This window comes from Schistocerca americana, chromosome 6, assembly GCF_021461395.2.
Source record: "Schistocerca americana isolate TAMUIC-IGC-003095 chromosome 6, iqSchAmer2.1, whole genome shotgun sequence".
Taxonomy (NCBI): Eukaryota; Metazoa; Arthropoda; class Insecta; order Orthoptera; family Acrididae; genus Schistocerca; species Schistocerca americana.
This window is the reverse complement of record NC_060124.1, coordinates 280,180,848-280,197,144: the sequence shown is the minus strand read 5'-3', so window position 1 is coordinate 280,197,144 and position 16,297 is coordinate 280,180,848. Positions and strand designations below refer to the sequence as shown.

Sequence of the window (16,297 nt, the reverse complement as noted above, 5' to 3'; positions counted from 1 at the left end):
ACGGCACCTTGAAATATTAAAACAAAATTGATAAATTTGAAAATTATTGAAAAACATTTACTGATAATCGATGAACAAGTTTTCAAATATTTCAGTGAGATCAGCTAACGAAAGGCTATAATTTTAATTCAGGTACTCGCTCTCGACTTTCCAAAAGCATTCATGGGGACATATTTTAAATTTAGATCAAGTGTTATTCTCTTTCCAGAAAATATACATATTTTGTGTGCCACTGGTTGCTGTTGTTGAAATTTACAGCAAATTTTAATAACAGATGCAAAATAATAGTTCATCAATTGAAGTTACATAACAATAGTGTGGTGCGCGTACTGTGAGACCTTCGGTACACACACCATCAGATTATATGACTTGTCGCTCTAACAAAGTAGGCGAGTGTCTGCAATATGTCACGTGGTCTTATTGTGGCGTGCTTATCTTCTGCCGTTAGGTCAGACGATAGAAATGCCACTTGCACGCTTAGAGTAGCAGATTGACGGTGACCAACTTTAAAAAAAAGCTTGATTAATTTTCACACACGTTTATTAAAATAATAAAAAGCATAAAATTACTTAACTTGATTCTGGATGCTATTTACAATTGACAATATGAAGTTCCTTTGGTCTTGGTACGTTAATCTTATTCTCACATATCTCTGATACTTGACAAAAGTGTCTACACATTTATCTTCATGGCTATGTACAGGAATATGGTAATCTTATTAGGCGCAGACTGAAACTTGACTATAGACTGCTACAGACTAATGCAGACTGGTGCAGACAAATGTAGACTGATTAATCGGAGGTCTGTACACTCGTTTTAATACCTCGCGCATTCATGTATCACTGCGCGAGTGTGATCCGCGAGGAGAAAAGGTTCTACATTAGCAGCAATCTCATTGGCAGCGTTACGTATTAATACGTGGATCGGCGGAAGCACAATTTGGTGCATCTCTAAGGCAGCGCCATCTCGTAGTGCGGAGACGGACGAGCGCTGCGCCTGCGCTGTCGTGCTTAGCGGTGCGCGCTCTAGTGGGAAATAGTGCGGAATTGTGTACACAACAAATATATTCAAAGGTTCTAAAGAAACAGGCTTCAGATGGATAGACCAAAACGTCTGTGGAATGTGTTTGACTAAAATAAAACAAATAATACCGGTTTACCTAAAAACGAGTTCATTAAAAAGAAACCAAAACAAATAAAGCTGCTTAGTATGCATCCGCCACACGTTGGAAAATGTGGTCCGTAAGAATGGACCAGAATTTGCTTACGGCAGACCCGATACGCTGCTCAGTACACTCCCCGTTTCCTAGGCAACAAGTTGAAACACGCCCCAGGACACAAACATACAATATAGCCTGGTGAATACAGAAGTAATTTGTAAGTGAAACGAGTAAAACTTCAGTCATCAGATTACACCCTGGCAACGTAGTCAAAACATTTGTGAAAAGTCGCTAAAAGGTAATAAGGTAGCTGCCCAAGGCAACTGAACTGGTGATAATCACGGCCTCCTAACTCAGCCAGAAAAGGGAACTACGAAAAGCTGGACCAGTGGGGATTTTACACATATAATTCACTGGCAGAACAGAAATATATTTTACGCAGTTCCAATCACATTGCACACAATTAAGCTTTTATTTTTTATTTAATTAAAGGGCCAAGCAATGAGAACTATATTTAAAATTCAATGTCAGTTTAAATAATTTACAGAAAATTTAAAGTTAGCGTTAACCTAAGAAGACTTAATATTCTTCAAGGCAAGGCACGCCCTTCGTAAGGCACAGACGCAATAAGGCTGAAGAGGTAATAAAGGCAGACGTAAATCTAAACAGCAGTACCAGGACAGAACGGCCTTAATTATTAAATGTTGAGAATAAAACATGATTTAAAGTTGACTGATTAGAAACACCTAAAACAATGAAAAATAATTGAACACCAATATCTAGACAAGATAACTTTAAACCCAGAAAAACACATTCATTAAGGATTTAACACATTTTCCAATAGCACAAGAATAATTAAATTACAACAGATTATGGTGTATGTTGGAGTCCACACACACGTCAAAATTTGTGTAAGGTGAAGGCAACAAGCTAAAGGACAAAAATTCAGATTTATTCCAAGTGTAACTTGAACAGGCACATTAAGTAGTGAAGCTGCTGTTGGAGCAAACAGCGCGAAAGACAGACAGCGGCGAGAGCTGACGAGCGTATGCACTCCAAATGACGTAAACGGCCGGCTAAGCATGCCGACGGAGTGTAAGTGGGGCCCGATCCTAGGTAACACGTACCACCAACGGGGCGCAAGAGATTATCAACGACAGTTTCGTGCAGCAGAAATAATTTTAATTAGACAGAACTCCAACAGACAGCAATGCATCAAATAAATAACTCTTAGGACAGCATTAATTAATCTGAGCTCTTATCAAAAATTTAACTGACTTTTAATAAATTAACCAAAAATCTTAAGAAACCAGCTACAAATATTTTTAAAAAATAATTTCAGCAATAAGATAATAATATCAGAAAATATTTTATTTTAGCAACCGATTAAAGCAGCTGCAAGGACTCCCGCATGCCATTCAAAGCTCATCAGTACACACATTAGTCCTCAGCGGTTCGGAGAAAATAGATGCGTCCTCGAAAAGACTAAAATTTATCCGAGCCACTTAAATAGAACAGACGAACTGGTTCAAAATGGCTCTGAGCACTATGGGACTTAACTTCTAAGGTCAACAGTCCCCTAGAACATAGCACTACTTAAACCTAACTATCCTAAGGACATGACACACATCCATGCCCGAGGCAGGATTCGAACCTGCGACCGCAGCGGTCACGCGGTCCCAAACTGAAGCGCTTATAACCGAACAGCCACACCGGCCGGCTAACAGACGAACTATATAATTTCTTATACAGCATAGGCCTTCACCATTAGCTTTAAAGAAACTGGAACAACAAAAGCAAACTGTAAATAGGTCAATAAAACAGCAAAAGAGACACAAATTCCGACATGAACAATTAATGATCCGTGGCAACGGGTAATACCAAACATTCCACTGCACCTCCCGTTGAAAATTAAATGACCGATCATTTACTTTAAAAATCACAAGAATTAAGACGACGCAGACAGGAATGCATATACCAACGGGCAACACCAGCATTCAAAGCCGGCCGGGGTGGCCGAGCGGTTCTAGGAGCTATAGTCTGGAACCGCGCGACCGCTACGGTCGTAGGTTGGAATCCTTCCCCGGGCATGGACGTGTGTGATGTCCTTAGGTTAGTTAGGTTTAAGTAGTTCTAAGTTCTAGGGGACTGGTGACCTCAGAAGTTAAGCCCCATAGTGCTCAGAGCCATTTTTGAACCAACATTCAAACTAAGCTTCCTTCTGGGACACGGCACTTTACACTGGGTAAAGGTTCACAAGTACCATGGATACATAAGGTTAACACATAAAATAAATTAAAATGACACATCAGCCAATGAACTACTTTAGAATGTCTCCGAGATATGGCATTCACTTGGCCCTTCAAATACAATGGAGACACGGGCATCCGCACCCAACAAACAGAAGGAATACAGACCAAAATGACAGTGAAAACTGCGCGGCGCCCTTCTGAAAAATCACAGCACAAGGCACGTCGGTACTCGATAACTTATACGGGGAACGTGACTCCAAAATCGGTCACCCGCCAACAGCTGACACCACGGCGAAGAGGAAAATGGTTCAAATGGCTCTGAGCACTATGGGACTTAACATCTTAGGTCATCAGTCCCCTAGAACTACTTACACCCAACTAACCTAAGGACATCACACACGTCCATCCCGAGGCAGGATTCGAAACTGCGACCGTAGCAGTCCCGCGGTTCTGGACTGAAGCGCCTAGAACCGCTCGATCACCGCGGCCGGCGGCGAAGAGGACCCACGCAACACTCGTTACAGCTTCGTTCCCTCAGGTCTCACTGCCCACCCACCCGGCCACCAAACTCAGAGCCGCCACACTAGAAGGCGCTGAGCTCCATTGGCAACATGTTACTCAAAAAATCATATGAATAGTGATATCGATACATAGCGAGAAACACGCCACCGAGGAGGTTAGAATATGCGGAGATGCCCTTACGCCACAAAAGTGAAGCCACCGACGCCATATTGATGTGTCCATAACGTTTGATGTGTTGTACTTATTCATACTGTATTGCAGTGATACTTTGTTCTGTATCAAAATACATACTCAGAAATGAAATCCTATTAGAGGTATCAAAGCTAAGTGGACCCCCTGGGATTAATAATATGGTGCCTCTGGCTCCAGTCGATGACTGTCCTCTGCATAAGTAGTGCCACCTCTCCTTAATCTAACCTCCTTCGCTGCCACGGCTCAGCAAACACCTCGCTTACACCTGATAGTAAGGAAGATCAGCAGTCAACCGAGACAGCTTCAAATCACGCCACGGGACGTAAACTGTAAATACTCAACGGTCGCGCGGGACCGCAAACTTAGATGGAAGGAAGATTCAAACGGTTAGCTGATGAACCTCACCTAAATAAACAAAAATTTGGCTTGGAAGTATAACACACCGAAATAAAAGCAACAAAATTTGACCCGGTGAGGCACATAGCTTGCCGGGCTCCATATAAGTAAAGATAGCGACTTGGCGATTTAGTACGCAAGGTATCAGGCAAGACAAAAATTTTTGGACGTTGCAGTTAATTACATTAAACACAAAAGACATTTACAGAACTCCAATAATTTAAAACACACAATCAAATCATAGCTGTATTACAATACCAAATGGAAACTATTAAAAAACTTCCTGACAGATTAAAACTGTGTGCTGGACCGAGACTCGAACTCGGGACCTTTGCCTTTCGCGGGCGAGTGCTCTACCAGAACCTGCCCGCGAAAGGCAAAGGTCCTGACTTTGAGTCTCGGTCCGGCAAACAGTTTTACTTTGCCAGGAAGTTTTATGTGGGCTCACACTCCACTGCAGAGTGAAAATTTCATTCTTGAAGCTATTATGTTTGGATACAAGCAACACGCTCCTCAAACCGCCTGGCCAGGCACAGCAGCAGGGAACAAAAATAACACGAGGTTGAATAGTATCTAATACAGAAACAGCAGGGCACAAACACGGGCAGGAAGCGAATCAGTGACAATCACCACACTTACAGCGGGGAGGAACATCAGTCTTTCCGAGTCCCGCGTCGTCTCGGCACCGACCCAACGAACTAAAAGTAGCGCACCGAGTAAACAAAGCCGCTGTGTGATGACAGACATTGGGAAAACTTGGATCCGCCAGGAGATATGTGGATGACAACGACCCACCGCTCGCCTCCACACCTGATCGGCCAAAGAAATAACGTGTCCACCCGTTTCTAATGCACGTCCCGCGTGTCCGTAAGATGCTCAGCCGGGCCAGCTTGGAAGCCACACGGGCAATAGAACAAACAGCTGGCCCGTTGCCCCACAGACCTGTTCTGTCCGTGTGTATGTGTGTATTGAACCGGGGACCTAGAAAGGACGGAGAGGCTTCGTCCCGCCATAGCCCTCTGTGGTTCACAACCCCACAACAGGCCACAGCAGTCCACACACCCCACCGTCGCCCCACACCGAACTCTGGGTTATTTGCGCGGTTCGGCCTCCAGTGGACAAAACCTCCCGCACTCCGCCTCCACCTCACCCCCCCCCCCCCCCTCTCGGCCCCAGGCGAGTGTAACCCCAATGTTTGCATGGTAGAGTAATTATGGTGGACGTGTACGTGGAGACAGAGTTCGCGCAGCAATCGCCGACATATTGTAACTGGGGCCGAATAAGGGGGACCAGCCCACATTCACCGAGGCAGATGGGAAACCACCTTAGAACCCATCCACGGGCTGGACGCACACCGGAACTCGACACTAATGCACCGGGCGGATTCGTGCCATGGACCGGCACGCCTTCCCGTTCGGGAAGCAGCGCGTTTGACCGCGCGGCTAGCCGGGATGGCTCTGCGCTGTTCTTGCTCCTTCACTCATTGCCTCTCCCAGAAAACCGTCTCAGTGGCACTCGCGGTTTATGTGCCATGCCCCTTCATACCAATGACTGTGATCCATGTGACGTGGCGAGAACTGTCCATCGCGCAACGTTTCCACACATTGACAGTTACAATGCAAACAGCTCGTTGGAGGACCAATGTTAAATAAACATTTTTTGCTTCTGTTATCATCTAATTCACCAGTGTCAGCTATCAATTACATCATATAAGTTACGTTGATTACCCTGGATTTTGGAAAAAATCAAAGTTTCTAGAGGGAACATGGTGATTTACATAGAGACCTTATTAAGGTCTTTCTTATCGTTATTAAAAAGATGTGTACACATCAAAAAAAGTTTTGGATCACCTAAGTTCCAAGAGTTCCTGAACCTGTCTATAAAATTGGAATAGAGATCAACATAAACATCATTTCCGCCCTTTTTATTGCTCACGAAAAGCACATAGTGCATGGGCTACCACGATACAGCGAGACCTTCAGAGGTGGTGGTCCAGATTGCACTGCACATCGGTACCTCCAATGCCCACTAGCACGTCCTCTTTCATTGATGCATGCCTCTATTCGTCGTAGCATACTACCCACAAGTTCATCAAGGTACTGTTGATGCAGATTGTCCCACTCCTTTTTTCTTTTTTTTTTTTGGTCATCAGTTTACTGACTGGTTTGATGCGGCCCGCCACGAATTCCTTTCCTGTGCTAACCTCTTCATCTCAGAGTAGCACTTGCAACCTACGTCCTCAATTATTTGCTTGACGTATTCCAATCTCTGTCTTCCTCAACAGTTTTTGCCCTCTACAGCTCCCTCTAGTACCATGGAAGTCATTCCCTCATGTCTTAGCAGATTCCTATCATCCTGTCCCTTCTCCTTATCAGTGTTTTCCACATATTCCATTCCTCTCCGATTCTGCGTAGAACCTATTCATTCCTTACCTTATCAGTCCAATTAATTTTCAACATTCATCTACAGCACCACATCTCAAATGCTTCGATTCTCTTCTTTTCCGGTTTTCCCACAGTCCATGTTTCACTACTATACAATGCTCTACCCAAGACGTACATCCTCAGAAATTTCTTCCTCAAATTAAGGCCGGTATTTGATATTAGAAGACTTCTCTTGGCCAGAAATGCCTTTTTTGCCATAGCGAGTCTGGTTTTGATGTCCTCCTTGCTCCGTCCGTCATTGGTTATTTTACTGCCTAGGTAGCAGAATTGCTTAACTTCATTCACTTCGTGACCATCAATCCTGATGTTAAGTTTCTCGCTGTTCTCATTTCTACTACATCTCATTACCTTCGTCTTTCTCCGATTTACTCTCAAACCATACTGTGTACTCATTAGACTGTTCATTCCGTTCATTAGATCATTTAATTCTTCTTCACTTTCACTCAGGATAGCAATGTCATCAGCGAATCGTATCATTGATATCCTTTCACCCTGTATTTTAATTCCACTCCTGAACCTTTCTTTTATTTCCATCATTGCTTCCTCGATGTACAGATTGAAGAGTAGGGGCGAAAGGCTACAGCCTTGTCTTACACCCTTCTTAATACGAGCACTTCGTTCTTGATCGTCCACTCTTATTATTCCCTCTTGGTTGTTGTACATATTGTATATGACCCGTCTCTCCCTATAGCTTACCCCTACCTGCTTCAGAATCTCGAACAGTTTGCTCCATTTTACATTGTCGAACGCTTTTTCCAGGTCGACAAATCCTATGAAAGTGTCTTGATTTTTCTTTATCCTTGCTTCCATTATTAGCCGTAACATCAGAATTGCCTCTCTCATCCCTTTACTTTTCCTAAAGCCAAACTGATCGTCACCTAGCGCATTCTCAGTTTTATTTTCCATTCTTCTGTATATTATTCTTGTAAGCAGTTTCGATGCATGAGCTGTTAAGCTGATTGTGCGATAATTCTCGCACTTGTCAGCTCTTGCCGTCTTCGGAATTGTGTGGATGATGCTTCTCCGAAAGTCAGATGGTATATCGCCAGACTCATATATTCTACACACCAACGTGAATAGTCGTTTTGTTGCTATTTCTCCCAATGATTTTAGAGATTCTGATGGAATGTTATCTACCCCTTCTGCCTTATTTGACCGTAATTACTCCAAAGCTCTTTTAAATTCCGATTCCAATACTGGATCCCCTATCTCTTCTAAAGCGACTCCTGTTTCTTCTTCTATCACATCAGACAAATCTTCACCCTCATAGAGGCTTTCAATGTATTCTTTCCACCTATCTGCTCTCTCCTCTGCATTTAACAGTGGAATTCCCGTTGCACTCTTAATGTTACCACCGTTGCTTTTAATGTCGCCAAAGGTTGTTTTGACTTTCCTGTATGCTGAGTCTGTTCTTCCGACAATCATATCTTTTTCGATGTCTTCACATTTTTCCTGCAGCCAATTCGTCTTAACTTCCCTGCACTTCCTTTATTATTTCACTCCTCAGCGACTTGTATTTCTGTATTTCTGATTTTCCCGGAACATGTTTGTACTTCCTCCTTTCATCAATCAACTGAAGTATTTCTTCTGTTACCCATGGTTTCTCAGCAGCTACCTTCTTTGTACCTATGTTTTCCTTCCCAACTTCTGTGATGGCCCTTTTTAGAGATGTCCATTCCTCTTCAACTGTACTGCCTACTGCGCTATTCCTTATTGCTGTATCTATAGCACTACAGAACTTCAAACGTATCTCGTCATTCCTTAGTACTTCCGTATCCCACTTCTTTGCGTATTGATTCTTCCTGACTAATGTCTTGAACTTCAGCCTACTCTTCATCACTACTATATTGTGATCTGAGTCTATATCTGCTCCAGAGTACGCCTTACAATCCAGTATCTGATTTCGGAATCTCTGTCTGACCATGATGTAATCTAATTGAAATCTTCCCGTATCTCCCAGCCTTTTCCAAGTATACCTCCTCCTCTTGTGATTCTTGAACAGAGTATTCGCTATTACTAGCTGAATCTTGTTACAGAACTCAATTAGTCTTTCTCCTCTTTCATTCCTTGTCCCAAGGCCATATTCTCCTGTAACCTTTTCTTCTACTCCTTCCCCTACAACTGCATTCCAGTCGCCCATGACTATTAGATTTTCGTCTCCCTTTACATACTGCATTCCCCTTTCAGTATCCTCATACACTTTCTCTATCTGTTCATCTTCAGCTTGCGACGTCGGCATGTATACCTGAACTATCGTTGTCGGTGTTGGTCTGCTGTCGATTCTGATTAGAACAACCCGGTCACTGAACTGTTCACAGTAACACACCCTCTGCCCTACCTTCCTATTCATAACGAATCCTACACCTGTTATACCATTTTCTGCTGCTGATGGTATTACCCGATACTCATCTGACCAGAAATCCTTGTCTTCCTTCCACTTCACTTCGCTGACCCCTACTATATCTAGATTGAGACTTTGCATTTCCCTTTTCAGATTTTCTAGTTTCCCTACCACGTTCAAGCTTCTGACATTCCACGCCCCGACTCGTAGAACGTTATCCTTTCGTTGATTACTCAATCTTTTTCTCATGGTAACCTCCCCCTTGGCAGTCCCCTCCCGAGATCCGAATGGGGGACTATTCCGGAATCTTTTGCCAATGGAGAGATCATCATGACACTTCTTCTATTACAGGCCACATTTCCTGTGGATACACGTTACGTGTCTCTAATGCAGTGGTTTCCATTGCCTTCTGCATCCTCATGTCGTTGATCATTGCTGATTCTTCCCCATTTAGGGGCAATTTCCCACCCCTAGGACAAGAGAGTGCCCTGAACCTCTATCTGCTCCTCCGCCATCTTTGACAAGGCCGTTGGCAGAATGAGGCTGACTTCTTATGACGGAAGTCTTCGGCCGCCAATACTGATTATTTATCAAAATTTAGGCAGTGGCGGGGATCGAACCCGGGACCGAAGACGTTTTTTGATTATGAATCAAAGACGCTACCCGTAGACCACGGGTACATTTTCCACTCCTAATCGGCGATTATTCGGCGTAGATGCGTCAAAGTGGTTGGTGGGTCACGTCGTCCACAAACGCCCCTTTTCAATCTGTACCAGGCTTGTTCGATAGGGTTGATGTCTGGAGAACATGCTGGCTATTCTAGACGAGCGATGTAGTTATCTTGAAGGAAGTCATTCACAAGATGTGCACGATGAGGGCGCGAATTGTTGTCCACGAATGCCTCGCCAATATGCTCCTATATGGTTGCGCTATCGGTCGGAGGGTGGCATTCACGTATCGTATAGCCGTTAACGCGCCTTCCACGGCAACCAGCTGCGTACATCGGCCCCACATAATGCCACCCCAGAACAGCAGGGAACCTCCACATTGCTGCACCAGCTGGACAGTGTGTCTAAGGCGTTCAGCCTGACCGTGTTGCCTCCAATCACGTCTCCAACGATTGTCTGGTTGAAGGCATATGCGACCCTCATCGGTGAGGAGAACGTGATGCCACGCTGCATGGTGCCGTGGTTGCAAAGATGGACCTCGCCATGGACGTCGGGAGCGAAGTTGCCAATCATGGAGCCTGTTGCGCACAGTTTCAGTCGCAACACATCGTCCTGTGGCTGCACGAAAAGCATTATTCAACATGGTGGCGTTGCTGTCAGGGTTCCTCCGAGCCACAATCCGTAGGTAGCGGTCATCCACTGCAGTAGTAGCCCTTGGGCCGCCTGAGCGAGGCATGTCATCAACAGTTCCTATCTCTCTGTATCTCCTCCATTTCCGAATAACATCGCTTTGGTTCACTCCGACACGCCTGGACACTTCCCTTGTTGAGATCCCTTCCTGGCACAAAGTAACAATGGGAACGCGTTTGATCCGCGGTATTGGCCGTTTAGGCATGATTGAACTAGAGACAACACGAGCCGTGTACCTCCTTCCTGGTGGAATGACTGGAACTGATCGGCTGTCGGAACCCCCTCCGTCTAATAGGTGCTGCTCATGTATGGTTGTTTACATCTTTGGGCGTTTTTAGTGACATCTCTGAACAGTGAAAGGGATTGTGTCTGTGATACAATGTCCACAGCCAACGTCTGTCTTCAGGAGTTCTGGGAACCGGGGTTAGGCAAAATTTTGTTTGATGTGTGTACTTGGCGGTCATCATCGATTGGTTTGCGCACTGGGAGGTGCGGTCTTCGCCTCCCCGCCTCGGGGAAGCAGCCTTCCTTGCCTTTACGCGGGGAATTCGGCAGTAAGTGCGCAGTAATCCGACTGATAGCCGCACTTCAGTCTCGGAGGGGGCCAGAATAATGCCCGTGCCGGGAGGACCTAATGGCCCGGTGCCGTACTGCGGAGCTGGGGACAGATGCCCGTGGCCCGCTGGCTCCTCCACTCCTCACTCCCCTGGGAACTCCACTCCGATTTTTTTTTCTTTCGAGGCCTTAGTAGCCTGCGTTGCTGTTCTCGGCTAAGGAAAGGTCTTAAGAATGCGCTATAATTCATTTTCATTAGATAGCGTATGACACTAAGGAGTTACAGCATGGAAAACTGACAAGTATTAATTTCGAGGAACTTCAATAGATGTCCACAGAGTAGGTTAAAATTCTGTTAGAGTTACTTTCGTTTTCATTTTTTTCCTCGTCTTTCTTGTTTTTCGTCTTTTTGGCCAGCAGCATAATGTACGTCTGATAACTACACGACTATTAGAACAGAGGCACCAAACAACAGCTTATAATATCAAATCTTTATTTTACGACAGGCTGTTTCGCCATTTGTTGCCATTGTCAAGTATATGTAGACTATGTGAAGTCTATATTAGGTAGTAAACTGTTTTATATTTTCAGTATATTACGTCATTTACCATCTTATTAAAATAGTGACAGTTGTAAGACAGTTCACTAACGATGTAATGTGGATGTCACATCATTCTGGATTTACTTTATAATAGCGAAACAGTTTGTCGTAAGTAAAGATCTGTTATTATAAGCACCTATTTTGGTGGATCTTAGAAATACTGTTTTATATTTTCGGTATATTACGTCATTTACCATCTTATTAAAATAGTGACAGTTGTAAGACAGTTCACTAACGATGTAATGTGGATGTCACATCATTCTGGATTTACTTTATAATAGCGAAACAGTTTGTCGTAAGTAAAGATCTGTTATTATAAGCACCCATTTTGGTGGATCTTAGAAATACGATGGAAAGTCAAAACTTATGTACACTTTTCATTCTACCGTTCATTAACGTGAAGCTAGGGGTATACAATGCACTTCATTTTTCTACGTAATCTCCCTCCTTCTCAATGCACTTGGCCCAACAGTCAATGAGCTTACGTATTTCTTCCAAATAAAAGATTTTCGGTTGGTCGTGAAGCCACTTTTGCACTGAATTTCGCACGTTCGTGTCTGAGGCCAATCGGCGACCACAGAAAGTGTCCTTGAGTGGCCCAAGGAAAGAGAAAGTCACTTGGAGCAAGGTCTGCGCTGTAGGCAGGGTGTTCCAATACCTTCAATTTCATCTTGTTGATGGTTCCAGTAGTGTGACAGGCCGTGCGTGGCAGTGCGTTGTCATTCCGAAACAACACCTTCTTCGTCTGAAAACCTCGGAGTTTGGTGGGAATTGCTGGCTTCAGCTTCTTTTCCAACAATTCACTCAACTCCGCACGGTTGATAATCGTTCCCTTTTCCACGAACTCTGCCAGTATGGGCACCTGCCAGTCCCAAAACGTGGTTAACATAACCTTTCCTGAGGATAGTCCGGTCTTGAATTTTTTCCTCGTGGCGATCCAGTGTGTTTTCACTGCATACTCTGGCGCTTTGACTCAGGTTCGTAGTGATGCAGCCATATTTCATCTCGGGTGACAGTCCTGCTCAAAAATGCATCACCTTCATCACGGGTGAGCTTATGGCCGTCGGTAAGCTTTCTTGGTACCCACCCTGCACAGACCTCATGGAAACCGAGCTTGTCGTGGATGATGTATTGGGCGCAGCCATGGCTGATGTTCAGAGCGGATGCTACCTCATCAATAATGACTCGCCTATTCGCCAGAACCACCTCTCGATCTTGCTGAATGTTGTCATCTGTAATGGAACTTGATGGCCGTCCCAGTCCCTCTCCATGCGTTACACTTGTTCGACCACTCCATCCACGAAATCACAGTTTTACATGATAGTGCACTTCTCCCATATTTCGATGATAGTCTGCGATTAATGTCTGTCCTTTTGATACCCTCCGACCAGAGGAATCGGATCACCACTCGTTGCTCCTCTTCGGTGCACACTTTTAATGGAGTTGCCATGCTATAACTGCAATAGAAGGAAGAGCAATGGTGGAAACAAAATCAGACTGTCACAGCATTACCACAACAGTATAACAATGACATGTGCGAGGACAGAAGACAACGTGCACAATGTAACAAATGTGATGGCAAAAGTGTAGATAATTTTTGACTTGCCATCGTAATTACATACGTGTTTCGAATGGAAGTATTACACGTTTATTCATTGTGACTAGTTTTGTTTGTGTAGGCTATACCGTTTGCTACACACTGCAAGTTGTTTGCGTGAACTCTTCACAGGAGACAACCGAAGATGATATCCAGTGAGTCACAGGATTGCCAGAATTCTGAAACATATTATTAGCTGATTTGTCACTTTAATAAGATGGCACTACAAACGATGACAAATTCCCACGAAGGATACATTAACTCTCTTCATTTTATTATTGTTGTACTAATTTGAAAGAGTACAGAACTTTCCTACTTTATTTTTTCCCAAGCATTAAGGCATAACCCGTAGCACCTTAAATATCGAGGGCTTCCCTTAAGTAATCGTGTGATCCAGTCAGTGGCAATTACAGGAAGGCAGACATTTAATTTACTTTTTGCTGCGCTAATTAGTTTGTATTCATTAAAAATTTATGGTCAAATTTTACATGTTTAGTTACGTTGGAGCGCTATCAGTTACAACATTCCCAGATACAGAAGTCACTGTATACGAAGTTACGGTTTGAGGTCATCAGTCGACAATTATTTAGTTCAAATCCACAAGATGGTAGCTAAAGAGGAGCAGCCGTTGAATAGTTTGCAGGTGGTTACTTCGTTTATAGATCCCTCCACCACGCAAAGTGAGTGCGGACCAGATGCATTTCAATGGCTCCACCGAGTGGCTATAGGGGCTTCCCTGGAGTGTTGGTGACGTGCAGACCCTGACAGTCGTCTGTTTTTCCGAAAGCGAGATAACAGAACTGCGAGCACAACTCTTGTCTCTCTCTCTCTCATTCTACAACTACGCATCGTCCGCATCAGATCTTGGTGCAGACGAGTCATCCTCTGTAGGGCAAAGAAGATGGACCATTAGAACAATAGCCGTTTGCATTGGGCGCCCGTCTTGGTCAGTTTTCCGATGCAAACATGTTTAGCTATTGCTGGCGAGCCGAGGAATTCCAGTGGTTCAAATGGCTCTGAGCACTATGAGACTTAACATCTGTGGTCATCAGTCCCCTAGAACTTAGAACTACTTAAACCTAACTAACCTAAGGACATCACACACATCCATGCCCGAGGCAGGATTCGAACCTGCGACCGTAGCAGTCCCGCGGTTCCGGACTGAGCGCCAAGAACCGCTAGACCACCGCGGCCGGCGAGCCGAGAATGTCAAGCTCTAAGCCATGTTATATTGATTATTAATTTCACGTATCGCTCCGCGGTATTATTAGTAATTCACCATCGTTGTAGCTGCAGCCTACTCTCTAGTCCTAGTATTCAAACCAGGTAAAGATACTCTGCTGGAACCTCAGTCCTCCACAAAAGCTCAAATCCTTACTTCACCTTCTTGCTCTCTCTAAAATTAACCAATACTTCGGCGTTGGGTGTATCCTAAATTGTTGAACTAAGGTTCCTATTAACTATTCCAATAAATCAGTATGACACACAGCCGCCTGCTTCCTAACACAAAGGTAACTGTATCGTCATTAACTCAAGCAGTGCCTATACAAGAAACTCATATTTAAGATTTGTCAATTTAAATAAATAACATAAAGTTCCTTTGCCATTTCACTTACGCAGGTGCGAACGAAAACTCCGTCAGTTACAGTTATTTATTACATCATGAGGTCCCATACTCCGAGGAGCGTAGGGAACGATGCGGTAGATCCGCACCGCTGACTAGGCAAGGTCATAGCGGAGGTAGTTTGCATTTGCCTTCCTCCGACCGTAATGGGGATGGTTCAAATGGTTCAAATGGCTCTGAGCACTATGGGACTTAACATCTATGGTCAGCAGTCCCCTAGAACTTAGAACTACTTAAACCTAACTAACCTAAGGACAGCACACAACACCCAGCCATCACGAGGCAGGGAAAATCCCTGACCCCGCCGGGAATCGAACCCGGGACCCCGTTCGCGGGAAGCGAGAACGCTATCGCAAGACCACGAGCGGCGGACTTTATTACATCAGCGTCATCTTATAATTACGTACAATGTTCACATTATCGGTTTCGGCAATGTATTAAAATACTTGAGATGTGATTAATCGCCGGCCGGTGTGGCCGTGCGGTTCTAGGCGCTTCAGTCTGGAACCGAACCACCGCTACGTCGAAGGTTCGAATCCTGCTTCGGGCATGGATGTGTGTGATGTCCTTAGGTTAGTTAGGTTTAAGTAGTTCTAAGTTCTAGGGGACTGATGTCCTCAGATGTTAAGTCAAATAGTGCTCAGAGCCATTTGAACCATTTTTTTGACTGTTGTGTTCAACGGCTTCTGCCTTTCATTTTACGTTCAGAATTACAAGCTTCAGCAGTTGCTTAACTGGATTTTCAATGTGCGGAGGTGCGCCATCTTGCATAAAAATAATCCCATCCACACATCCACGCTGTTGGAGAGCTGGAATGACGTGGTTGCCCCAAAGACACTCTTAGCGCTTACCAGGGACGTTACAGGTAACAGGACTGGAAACACTTGTCTCTTCGATAGATAAATGATGAAGGCAACGGCCTTGCCGCAGTGGATACACCGGTTCCCGTCAGATCACCGAAGTTAAGCGCTGTCTTGCGTGGCCGGCACTTGGATGGGTGACCATCTGGGCCGCCATGTGCTGTTGCCATTTTTCGGGATGCACTCAGCCTCGTGATGGTAATTGAGGAGCTACTGTACCGAATAGGAGCGACTCGGGTCAAAGAAAACCATCAGAACGACCGGGAGAGCGGTGTACTGACACACGCCCCTCCTATCCGCATCCTCATTTGAGGATGACACGGCGGTCGGATGGTCCCGATGGGCCACTTGTGGCCTGAAGACGGAGTGCTTTTTTTTTAATGATAAGTGATGCCG

General features: G+C 44.6%; 1 pseudogene; it reads left to right on the top strand.

The window, feature by feature from the left end:
* The first annotated feature begins 15,952 nt into the window (after positions 1-15,952).
* LOC124620531 lies at positions 15,953-16,070 on the top strand (annotated as a pseudogene).
* The last annotated feature ends 227 nt before the right edge of the window (positions 16,071-16,297 follow it).